At 43.4% G+C, this 12,745-nt stretch overlaps 1 protein-coding gene across 1 annotated transcript in view; it reads left to right on the top strand.

Annotated features, from left to right (window-relative positions):
* Positions 1-12,745, top strand: part of LOC122758660 (netrin receptor DCC-like) — an 88,220-nt gene that overhangs the window by 71,418 nt on the left and 4,057 nt on the right. The window lies entirely within an intron of this gene.

Here is a 12,745-nt window from a genome sequence, read left to right on the forward strand (position 1 = left end):
TCTAAAGTCGTGTTTAGTGACGGATTATAGAATTTGGCAGAGTCTGTGCGTCTTTTTAATGTTGGATCATGTTGAATCCCTGACATTTTTGATCTATTTTAGACATTTTTAATTGCTAATTTTACCATAAAAATGTCCAAGTTTCAGTTTCACACTGCAAAATTCACTGCGTAACAAGCTGACATGAGGTATGTTGCCCCCTAGTGCAGTGGGGGTGAACACACTTCCTTCAATAAATCAGTTCCCTGCTAGTTTTTGTTCACTGAGTTAAGAACAACAGAACAATGACACTGAAAAATCAACAAAATTATGGATTAAAAGAGATTTTTAAGGATCAGAGGAAGTAAAATCAAACAGTTTTTCTGTTTTACATCATTATTTCATGTGTTTCTGTTGTTAGAGGAGCTGCAGTGAATAATTCCAGCTCTAAGTTAAACACAGATTTCATCACGCGACGGCATCTATTTTTATTTCCTCCCGCAGCAGAATCACTGACTGCACCTTTAATGAAAGCAGGTCGTTGGTGACTTCCGCGAGCAGAGCGCTAACATCAAACATCAAACACACGCAGATGTTCTTTTTCTGTTTGACTCTCGGGGGGAAATCAGCAAATTAACATTTGGGCGTTTTCGGTCTCCTTTCCAGCTGCGTCTCCACCGCTTGTCCTTGTCCTTTCATGTCTTTGTCTCAGTGTCCCCTCTGAGTTTGTCTCGGCGTTCTCGTCACTTTCATATTCTGTTTAAGCTCCGCTCTCGACGGCCTCTGCCGCCTGAAAACATCACAATAAACCCAGCGTCACATCTGGGATCAGACGATAAAAGTGCTGGTTTTCTGACGCGTCAGCACCTGGTTACACTTTTAATGAAGACTCTGGAGTTTGTTCGGTAGCACGACGTCTGCAGCCCAGTTTAAAACAACATTCTCCTGCTATCCACAGAGAAGAAACGAGTCAGGAACAGACACGCTGGAGATTCTGTGGAAAACCAAGGAAATAAATATATAAGATATAGGTGTTAAATGAATTTATACAGGAAGCTAAACTTCAGCTAACCTGAATAAAACTTAAGTAGATTTGCTTCAAGGAAGTTGTATTTCATTTTTTACATCAAAAGAGTGTAAACATTTTCAGAAGCTAACGTCACACATCGTACCCTTAGCCTATGGCTACAGTAGCTGCTAACATCAAACACCAATACCAAGTCATTTAGCTACAGCAGCTGCTAACATTAAACAGTGATGACACAGTGTTTAGCTACAGTAGCTGCTAACATCAAACCCCAATACCAAGTCAGTTAGCTACAGCAGCTGCTAACATCAAACAGTGATGACACAGTGTTTAGCTACAGTAGCTGCTAACATCAAACACCAATACCAAGTCATTTAGCTACAGTAGCTGCTAACATGAAACAGTGATAACACAGTGTTTAGCTACAGTAACTGCTAACATCAAACACCAATACCAAGTCATTTAGCTACAATAGCTGCTAACATTAAACAGTGATGACACAGTGTTTAGCTACAGTAGCTGCTAACATCAAACCCCAATACCAAGTAATTTAGCTACAGTAGCTGCTAACATTAAACAGTGATGACACAGTGTTTAGCTACAGTAGCTGCTAACATCAAACACCAATACCAAGTCATTTAGCTACAGTAGCTGCTAACATTAAACAGTGATGACACAGCGTTTAGCTACAGTAGCTGTTAACTTTAAACACCAATACCAAGGCGTTAAGCTACAGTAGCAGGTAACATTAAATTCAGATACTACGTCTGGTTAATTTACCAGCCACTCTAGGTGCTACGTTAGCTACTGCTGCTAGCACGCTAACTATTCTTGTGACCTCCCTCGTTATTTTTTGTAAAACTTGATGACGGGGTGGAGTGGCTCAGTGGTTAAGACCCTACCTTGTGTACCAAAGACATCATGGTCGCAAGTTCGATTCCACCCCTGGCTAATTGTACTTGATTCCATTGTAAGTCGCTTTGGATAAAAGCGTCTGCTAAAAATGACATGTAATGTAATGACTGTGTGGTTATAATGCTAACCAAAGTGTGCAGTGATTAATTTCCACCTTCTGTTTCGTTGTTAGCGTAGCAGCGATAATAAAAAGTGGAGATAAATGTAAAAACACAAACTGTTATTTCAGATTTCTCTGTACTGTATGTACATGTGGTACATTTTTTAAATGCTACTTGCTCATAAATAGGTTTATTTATGTTACATCTGAGGTAGAAGGTCTGTGGTTCGGCCTTCAACATAAAAGCTCACAAAAGCACACAGATAAATACGTGTTGATGTTGGCTGAGGACTTTCTGTGTCCTGCATTTGCACTTCAGCTAATAAAGAAGAAATATGTGGAGCTAATGCTTCATTACACTTTGTTTTTCCAAATGGAGGCAGTTAGAGCTGATGAATGTCCACAGTGTGGTGATGTATGGACGTGTGCGCGCTGGGACGCCACAGGACACTGACCGTGATCGGATGATTAGGATAACAAATGTTTGTGTTGTTTGCTGTAATGACGAGCACAGCCCGGCTCGTTAGCTGCTCCGCGTTAGCCGCTCTAATGTAATGTAAACAGGGGAGGGACGTGGGGGGGCGCAGCGGCCATCAGTCACACGCCGGGCGAACGTCGGGAACCAGACTCTGTCCTGTAAACAACATCAGTGTAACAGGTCTGATTCACTCACTGCTGCCACAAACGTCTCTGAGCATCGGCTGCTCTGTTCTGTTGCTATTTATTAGCCACGGTTGCCATGGTTTCCCTTAAACTCAAGGAACTGTCACTTTAACTCATTTCTAACAACGCAAACATCATTTTGGCACTAAAAAGACAAAATACTTTAAGAAACTATAAGCTAAAGCTAAGCTAAAAACAAAGGTTGGCATTAGAGAGATTGGTGTGTGGTGAGCAACATAAGGCCCATGGACCAAAACTGGCACGCCAGCATTAATTTCTGGCCCAGTAGATGAATAAAAAATTAAAAATAAATAGTTTAAAAACAAAAAAAAACACATTCATGCAGAATTCAGAGCTTTTATTCTGAAAAACATGATGGTTTTCTTTTTTAAACTAACACATCCATTAAATTTGCCACTTTTGTACAATATTAGAGAGTAAAAGCAAAATGTGGCAGATTAAAAAAACAAAGAACATTTAAATCAATTTAAGAATATTTGTCTTTTGTCTAGTCGTTGTTGTTTTTGTGGTGTACTGTGTTAATGTGGTGTTTTAATATCAGTAAAAGGACATTAGTGTCATTTTTAGTCATTTAAAGTGTTTATATGGTGTTTTTGCATCTTTATAATCACGTTATATTGATCATTTTACCAATGTACAGTGTTGGTATGTGGTTTAAAAGGTCATTCAAGTGTTAAATTAATTACACTGATGTTGTGGTGATAATTTACAAGGTTTTATTCATGAATTTAGTCTCACTGTGTTATGTTAGCATTTAGAGTGTTGTTATAGTGTTTTAAGGACAATATACTGGTGTTATTATGTCATTTTTAGCTATTTTAAGTGCAGTTATAGTGTTTTATAACATGGTTTTATTAGATTTATTGAGTACTAAGGTTCTTTTCAGAGCATAATAGTGTCAATTTGAGCTATTATCAGTGTCATTGTGTTGTTTTTGAAGGTGTTCTGGTGGCATTTTTTCCACTCGACTGTAGTATTATGGTGTTTTTGTTGTGGATATAAGTGTGTTTTTTAGCATTTTCCTGTATGTTGTGGTGTTACACAGTTGAACATAAGCGTTTTATTGCTACGAGCACCGTGATGCTGAAATCATGTGAAATCAAACATATTCACCGTGTTTACAGTGTTGTTGCAAATGTGTGCGAGGGAGAGAGACGAGATGGAAATGGATTTCAACGTCAGCTCCTCGCTCTGAGAAAGTTATAAAAATGGCCAACTCTCCTTATCCGACATCAGAGAGATGTATATGTGTGTGGCGGCGGGTAAAAGCAACAGCTGATAGGATCTGCCGCCAGCCACTTTTATGGCCAAAGATGAGAAGAAATAGCAATGAAATGCCGGCGAGTGCAGAGCTTAGCTGGCAGCACATCAGTGCTGAGGAGGGCAGAACACAGCTGAGTTCATTTTAGCTGATATCGCTCCTTTAAAATATCACTGCATCAGCCCCTGGGACTCAGAGAGAGAGACTTGGAATCAGCTCAGTGAGTCCAATTTGACAGAAATAAACTGCCATCAGGAAATAAATAAAGCAGATAACATAAACTATAGAGCAGCAGTTCCAACTTTTTATACCACCTGAGAAAATATTGAGCTCCTGAAGTGACAACATTATCACCAGCGTTAAAATACAGCGGCGTAAACAGAGCGAGCAAAGCTTTTCATCATCCCCTCGCTTTAATTTCATCTTATTCATTCTTTTTATTCCGATCACATACCCTGGTTTATACAGGACAAGCAGAGTACCACCACAGGAAGCTCACGTACCACGCGGGGTAACACGCACCACAGTTTGAGAACCATGGGGTGCGGGGGGAGTTTAAGCAACAGTTGTACGACGTGACACAAACACGACACAAGTGGCAGCCATCTTTGAATCAAAATTTGTGTGTGTGTGCGCAGCGCAGGTGTGTGTGCGTGTGTGTGTGTGTGTGCAGTGTGTGTGTGTGTGTGTGTGTGTGTGCGCAAAGTGGTGTGTGTGTGTGGGTGTGTGTGTGTGTGTGCGTGTGTGTGCAATGCGGTGTGTGTGTGTGTGTGTGTATGGTGTGTGTGTGTGTGCGCGGTATGCGTGTGGCAAAGTGTGTGTGTGTGTGTGCATGTGTGTGTGTGCGTGCAGGTGCGTGTGTGTGGGTGTGTGTGTGCGCTGGCAGGTGTGTGTGTGTGTGCGCAGGTGTGTGTGTGGGCGGTGTGTGCACGTGTGCGCGTGTGCGCGGTGCGTGCGGTGCGTGTCTTGAATACGTGCTGAAGCTGTGATTGTGGTGCAGTTATCTCCAGACTCCATGTTGTGTTTACTGTCATCGCAGACATGTAAATCTAGCGCTTATCAGTCCTGCTAATGCTAGCGTAACCACGGCAACATTCATTAAAGAGTCCTGCCTTCTCGGGGACAGACAGAGGGACAGACACAGCAGCGTATATATATTTGTATATGTACGTATATATAATGGCGTCATCAGCGTATACTGTAACTGTAACTGTGTGTAGCAGACTCTAAAGTGCCTGCTTTTCTTGGCTAAATCATTAGAAGTGAATGGATTTTGGTGAATATTTAAATCATTTCATATTTTTCTTCATAAGTTCCACTTTAACGTCAACGCGGTGACTCAGCGAGAAAGTTAACGTGAAACTGTGTCAGAGTCGTTGATCCTTCACGAGAAAAACTTCCTCTAACGACTGTGAAGTGACGCCAGACGTTAGCCAAAACACTGCTAATGCGGCTAAATACTTCCTGCCAACACACACACACACACACACACACACACACACACACACACACACACACACACGGACTCATTTGTGGCAATAAAGCACGGCTCTGTTTACTCTCTGCGGTTTGTGTGATTGTCTCCCACTCCACTGTGGAATCATGAAGCTCTCTGGGTTAGGATCACACACACACACACACACACACACACACACACACACACACACACCTCACACACACACACACACACACGCCCTGTGGGGCTCCTCTCTCGATTAATTACAGACTCTGTGAATTACTGTGGGTGTTTTAGAAAACATTTAACAAGCTGCCAAACTCCCCCGCTGATCCACCGGCAGGCTCGCTGCAGCCAGCCGGCAAAGACAGAGGGAGGGAGGGAGGGGGCGGGGTCAGAGAGGGACTCCGCGGCTAACGCACATATGGAGGATTAAACTCCTGTCGATGTGGTCACCGGTTCAGCCAACAGCAGTAAACTGCTCAGATGCTGTGTTTTTTTCATGTTTTTTTTGTTTGTGGGTGGGGCTTTGGAAGCTGCCTGCTGATTGGCTACTGAGTTTTGGAGTGACAGCTCAATGGACCGGAAGTCGTCACAGGCTTGGAGTCGATGTCCGTCTGGAACTCGTTGCCCAAGTTTTTCCCGTCAACATCCGACAAAATAATGTAAATATCTAATGTTTGTCAGATTATAAACTTTAGATACTTACATTTATTTTGTCAGATGTTGACGGGAAAACTGGACGATAGAATCCATTGTGTCTCCACTTCCACTACGCTAGGTGGCGATATGCCCAGCTTGTTAGTAACGGTTTAGCTGGTGGCTATAGTTGTTAGCATGTTGTTAGCATGTGAGTCTTCTGAAATGTGAGTTTTCAGAGACTGTGAATAAAAAGAATAATGCAGCATCCACTTTAGCTCTGGGCCTTGCTCTCTGGAGGAGGCCATCTTGTGCCCAAATTGGGGAACTGCAACAGTCAGAGCATGCGTTAGTTCCCTGACATTCCTCACTCACTCACTCACTCACTCATCGTCTACTGCTTTAGCTTGCACAACATGAGGGTTGCTGGTGCCAATCCCATCACACCCTGCACATGTCGCTTGTCCATCACAGTGAGACAAACAACCATCATCCCTGAGTAAAAGAACAAGCATGTGACCAGAAAATGACTGGAGTGAAGAGGAGTGAGCCGCGGTGGATCAGTGGGAGGGCGAGTTGTCTTTTTCTTCTGATTTTATTGATTTAAAATCCTGAAAACGTGCGTTAATCTGCAACATTTAGCAAAGGAAGCGTGTAAAAGGTTTGACTGATATCAAACTGTGTCATATAAAGTAAGATGTGTGAACTCTGTCCCGGGGAAAACCCTTTAACACTCCACTCACTCATGTTCACACTGGTCTGTGTGATAATCTCCGCCACTGCTGCTGCTGCTGCTGCTGCTGCCGCTGCTGCTGCCGCTGCTGCTCATTTCAGTCTTTCTGCATGACGGCCGCTCCATAATGCTGTCGCTAGGTCGACCCCCACCGACCAATCAAATCAATCTGACCCGTCCTTTGTTCCTTAAGCTTTGTAATCCAGGATTTGAACTCAATCAAGTCACAGAGAGGAGAGGAAGGACTTAACACAGAGGACCTTCAACGTTTGAGCTTAATCTCAGCATCTTATTATCACACGTGAACCCGGTGGACAAACGTCCTCTGCAGAGAGGGACACACGTGTGAGGTGATCGGTTACAGACTTCTGTTCATGCTGCTGCTGCTGCTGCTGCTGCTGCTGTTACTGCTGATGATTTGAGAAGTGCAGATTGTTGTGATGGATCTTTCAGTTTTAGAACAAACAGATTACAGTGAAATCACGGCTCATTCTCTCTCTTCCTGAACGTAAATCATCATTTCTAATGTGGCCTTCATCATTTCTAATGTGGCCTTCATCATTTCTAATGTGGTCTTCATCATTTCTAATGTGGCCTTCATCATTTCTAATGTGGTCTTCATCACGTCTGCGAGCACAGACATGAATGCAGATGATTTTCTCGTCATGTTTCCACTCGAGCCAAAGAGGAGAGAAAAAAAACAACAAAGCAACGCCGTGAAAGCTCCTGATGTCCCGCAATCCCATCATGCAACACAACAAGACCACGGCAGGACCAGGACCAGACTTAACCAAGACCCGGCTCGACTCAGTTTGGTATCAGTCACGTCGTTTTCCAAGACTTCATGGCTCCTCCTCAATGGAGGCGGAGTCATCATAGCAACGTGTGAAGTAGATGTTTTCAGTCTAACTGAATCATGAGACTGGTTCTGCACTTCCTGTGTGACTGGACCTCGTCTTCACCTGTTGGTAAAAGTCAACTCGGTTACCACAGCAACGCCACAAACCTTTGTCTGGAGTTTTTCTCTTAAGTGTTGACTGAAGAAATAGAAAGATTTAAAGCTTTGTTTGTACGATTCCTCCTGGTTTTCAATCTTCTACCTTCTTCTGGAACTCCCCCCTCTCCCCCTTTCTCCCCCTCTCTGTCCCAGCGGGGACAGGCTGTCTCAGTCCTGCTGAAGTTACAGGACATTTGTTTCTGCGCTGCTATGATGACCACTAACACCACTGCTGCTCTTTTAAATGCTGCCATGGCAACCAGCTGGAGGTCTGCCTCCCTGCTGTGAGCTGCAGTCGAGGAAGAAATACCCCCAAAGTTGTTCTTCACATGTGTGTGTGTGTGTGTGTGTGTGGGAGAGTGAGTGAGTGAGTGGAGTGAGTGAGTGAGTGAGCATGTGTGTGTGTGTGGGAGAGTGTGTGTGTGTGTGTGTGTGTGTGTGTGTGTGTGAGTGTGCGAAAGTGTGGTGTGAGGAGTGGGAGTGAGTGAGGAGTGGAGTGAGTGGGAGGAGTGAGTGTGAGGCGTGTGTGTGTGGGAGAGTGAGTGTGTGTGTGTGTGAGGTGTGGAGGTGTGAGTGTGGCAGGTGTGTGTGTGTGTGTGTGTGTGTGTGTGTGTGTGTGTGTGTGTGTGTGTGTGTGTGTGTGGGTGTGTGTGTGGGAGAGTGGGAGTGAGTGAGTATGTGTGTGTGTGTGTGGGAGTGTGTGTGTGTGAGTGTGTGTGTGTGTGTGTGTGGGAGAGTGTGAGTGGAGTGGAGTGTGTGTGTGTGTGCGGGGTATGGGAGAGAGTGTGTGTGTGTGTGTGTGTGGGAGAGTGAGTGTGGTTGCAGTGTGTGTGTGTGTGTGTGTGGGAGAGTGAATGTGTGTGTGTGTGTGTGTGAGAGTGAATGTGTGTGTGTGGAGAGAGAGAGTGAGTGAGTGTGTTTGTGGTGTGTGTGTGTGTGTGTGAGAGAGAGAGAGTGAGTGAGTGTGTTTGTGTGTGTGTATGTGGGAGAGTGAATGTGTGTGTGTGTGTGTGTGGGAGAGTGAATGTGTGTGTGTGAGAGAGTGAGTGAGTGTTTGTGTGTGTGTGTGTGGGAGAGAGTGAGTGAGTGTGTTTTGTGTGTTTGTGGGAGAGTGAGAGTGTGTGTGTGTGTGTGTGTGAGAGAGTGAGCAGTTTACAGACTTCACATTCCTGTTCTCACAGTGATATAAAGAGTAAATGCATTATTTCTATATTTGACTTGTTGCTATAACATCCTCGTGGAACAGTAGAGTATTATACGTGCACTCTACTGTGTTGTGTAACATGTTTGTGTGGTTCTATAAAAGCTTTTGTCCAGTTTTCCCCTGAACAGAAACGTCAGCCCTTCATCCTCCAGTGGTTTTATGGCCCTTTAACTGTTTCAGACACATGTCCACAGTGTGTCTGTGTGTGTGTGTGTGTGTGTGTGTGTGTGTGTCTGTGTGTGTGTGTGTGCATGTGTCGTCATTAATGGCATATAAATGATGGTTAAGCAAAAGGTTCGCTAACAAGTCGCTCAAGTTTAACTGTGTGTGTGTGTGTGTGTGTGTGTGTGTGTGTGTGTGTGTGTGTGTGTCTGCCATTAATGGCATATAAATGATGGTTAAGCTCCGTCTGAAAAGGTTAGCTAACAAGTCCTTGCTCAAGTTTAACTGTGTGTGTGTGTGTGTGTGTGCGGTGTGTGTGTGTGTGTCTGTGTGTGTGTGTGTGCATGTGTCATTAATGGCATATAAATGATGGTTAAGTTGCTGTTAAGTGTGTCGCGCGTGTGTGTGTGTGTGTGTGTGTCTGTGTGTGTGTGTGTGCATGTGTTCCTCAAGGTTTAACAAGTCCTTGCTCATGTGTGTAAATGATGGTTAAGCTCCGTCGTCGTGTGTGTGTGTGTGTGTACGTGTGTGTGTGGTGTGTGTGCGCAGGCGGCGAGTGTGATGGATACTATCATCACACACACAGCAATGTTCAGTGAAATGAATGATGGAGCAGATTTCCATTTGAATGCTAAGTGGGATTATTATGGCGCGATAGAGAGCATCGCTGATACTGTGTGTGTGTGTGTGTGTGTGTGTGTGTGTGTGTGTGTGTGTGTGTGTGTGTGTGTGTGTACCATGTCGTAGTATATGTATACAATCACTTTAAAGGGATTCACATCCCTGTAAGAAGGAAACACTGCAAATCCTCACAAGAAAATGCATCACATTTAAAAAAAGTGAAGACGTGTTTTAGTTTTGTTTAACTGTGTTTTGTTTGAGTCATGACTGACAGCCGTGTGTGCGTGTGTGTGTGTGTGTGTGTGTCTGTGAGTGACAGAGGTCAGACCGCTCGTCGCTGCATCATGTTTACCATATGAATTGTCGCTCTCGGCTGTTTTTATTCCAGCAGGAAGCAGAAGCGCGTTGATGCGCCTGTTGTTGTTGTTGTTGTTATTGTCACAAAGACCAAAATCTGGAAACACAAACACTTTTGTAAACATGGTAATCTGAGAATAAAAGAAACAAACACACACACACACGTCCGGGGAAATCCTCCAACAAAGGCTGAGGAGACGTGACGTGGGAAAACTGTTTAAATCCTTGTACGACAGCTGATTGTAGAGTAAATGCATCCATTAAAGGTCCAGTATGTAACATTTACGAGTGAGTAAAACACCTCCACCATGTTTCTACAGTAGCTTGAACAGATGCTAACTATGCTAATGATAAAGTACATCTGCATTTATCACCAACAAAAAAAAGAAAGCTATGTAAAAAAGACATGAGGAGTTAGCGGAGGAGTGTGCAGTCTCACCCTCAGGTGTCACGAATGGACCTTTAATTAGTGGAAAAAGTAGCTTTGTACATTTAAATATAATATTCAATTCATATTTATGAAATGCACACGCAGCATTGTGCGGGGCCTTTGCAGCTGCCGCCCTACCAGCAGGTGGCGCTACGCCCTTGTCTCCTGAATGGTCGAATTTTCGACGGTTGCCGTGGCCACGCCCTTTTGAATCTGTGAGACCTTTTGATGTGTTTGCTACAAATGTCGTTCGTTCATTCACGAAAACCGATTTGCAAATCGCCGAAGATGGACGGCAAATTTAAAATGGCCGACTTCCTGTTTTTTTGTTGGTTTTGGGCTGTGACGTGTTTCCACCAAGTTTTGTGGAATTTGGTGCATCTCAGTTTCACCTTTGGGGGGCGCTACTGAGCCATTTTGTGCCAAAATGTGATCTTTATCGGGGAAACCAAACTAAACCATAGGTTTTTAGTGTTTATATATAAAATAAACACATGTTCTGATTTTACATTTTGTTTTAAAACTGTTCACAACACGAGTTAAAGTAATAATAAATACCGTTCAAGCAGGGATCTGAATTTCTTCAAAGAAAAAGTTATTTATATTTGTTCAAAGTAGATTTTTATGAAAAGTGACCCTGTCCTTGATGTTTTGTGCGTGTGTGTGTGTGTGTGTGTGTGTCGCTGCAGCTGCTCAGAGTTTAAAGGAAATCATTAGCTCTTAATTAGAGCATTAGCACCGTGATAAAGTTACACCTCCACATAATGATGTATCGATGTGACGCCGGCGAACACGACCGTCCTCCTCTACAAACTTTCTCAGCTCAGGGTGGAGTTTGACAACACCATACAAATTAGTTTCAGATAAATTCAGACTCAATTCTTTCGTTTTTTGATTCATTTATTCTATTAAATGCAAACAAAACCAGGACATATTGACATTAATAGGCTGAAATGAATTTATTAAGAAAAACAAACAAACACTCAAACTGATTATAAAGTAGTAAATAGTCGTAGTGAGATTAGAAAGTCATTACAAAGTAGGTGGTGATTCATTTAGTCATCGATTCATGTCAGGATGATAGAATGTCTGTGTGGACGTGGTCAAAATGTCCTCAGATCTTTATTAACACTGCTTTTATTTATGTTGACTGTTTATATTTAAATATATATATATATAATATTTTAAGACCAGATTCATTCTCTTATTTTTAGCCTGTAGACCTCGGGGCCCTCAAACTTAAACGACCCAGGGGCCCTCAGACTTCAACGACCCCGGGGCCCTCAGACTTAAACGACCTGGGGGCCCTCAGTCAAACAACCCAGGGGCCCTCAGACTTAAGCGACCCAGGGGCCCTCAAACTTAAACGAAGGGCCTCAGCCCCAGGGCCCTCAGACTTAAACACACTCTCAGACTTCATGGGGGCCCTCAGCTTAACCCCAGGCCCCTCAGACTTAAACGACCCGGGGGCCCTCAGACTTAAACGACCCGGGGGCCCTCAACCTTAAACGACCCCGGGGCCCTCAGACTTAAACGACCCGGGGGCCCTCAAATTTAAGCGACCCGGGGGCCCTCAAACTTAAACGACCCCGGGGCCCTCAAACATGGACCAGGGAGACCACATGTGGCCTGTGGGCGACAAGTTCAAGACCCCTGCTGTTGACTAGTTTTAGCAAAGTGAAGAAAATGATTCAAACATACATTCAATTTAGAGATTTGATGATGAAATTAAGTAATGAAATAAAAGCTAAGCTACCTCATTAATCTGCAATAGTCTAGAACAGGTAGAGTGTTAGCATTTTAGCTAACGTTTGAATGTATGCTACGTTCTATTTCCATCCAAAGTCATAGGTTGAAGTGACATGGCACCCGAGTTCACTGCATTCTAGTTGAGAAATCAGAAAAAACATGGACGCAAACATCTCGGGCTAGCCTCTGTTAGCAATAGCAGTCGACAGCAACGTGTCTACAGTCGTAAAATGACTAAATACCGTGTGTGTGACTGTTTACTGTGACACAAACACGACACCAGTGATATTAACTGTAAAAGTAGAAGAGTTGTTTATTGTTAGCTAAACATCTTCTGTGCTGCTTCTGGAAATGTGTGAGTTATTCATCCAGATTACATTTACGTTAACGTCAGAGACCTGATGATGAAATAAAACCTTTAATAGCTGATT

This window comes from Solea senegalensis, linkage group LG21 (genome assembly GCF_019176455.1).
Source record: "Solea senegalensis isolate Sse05_10M linkage group LG21, IFAPA_SoseM_1, whole genome shotgun sequence".
In the NCBI taxonomy this organism is placed as follows: Eukaryota; Metazoa; Chordata; class Actinopteri; order Pleuronectiformes; family Soleidae; genus Solea; species Solea senegalensis.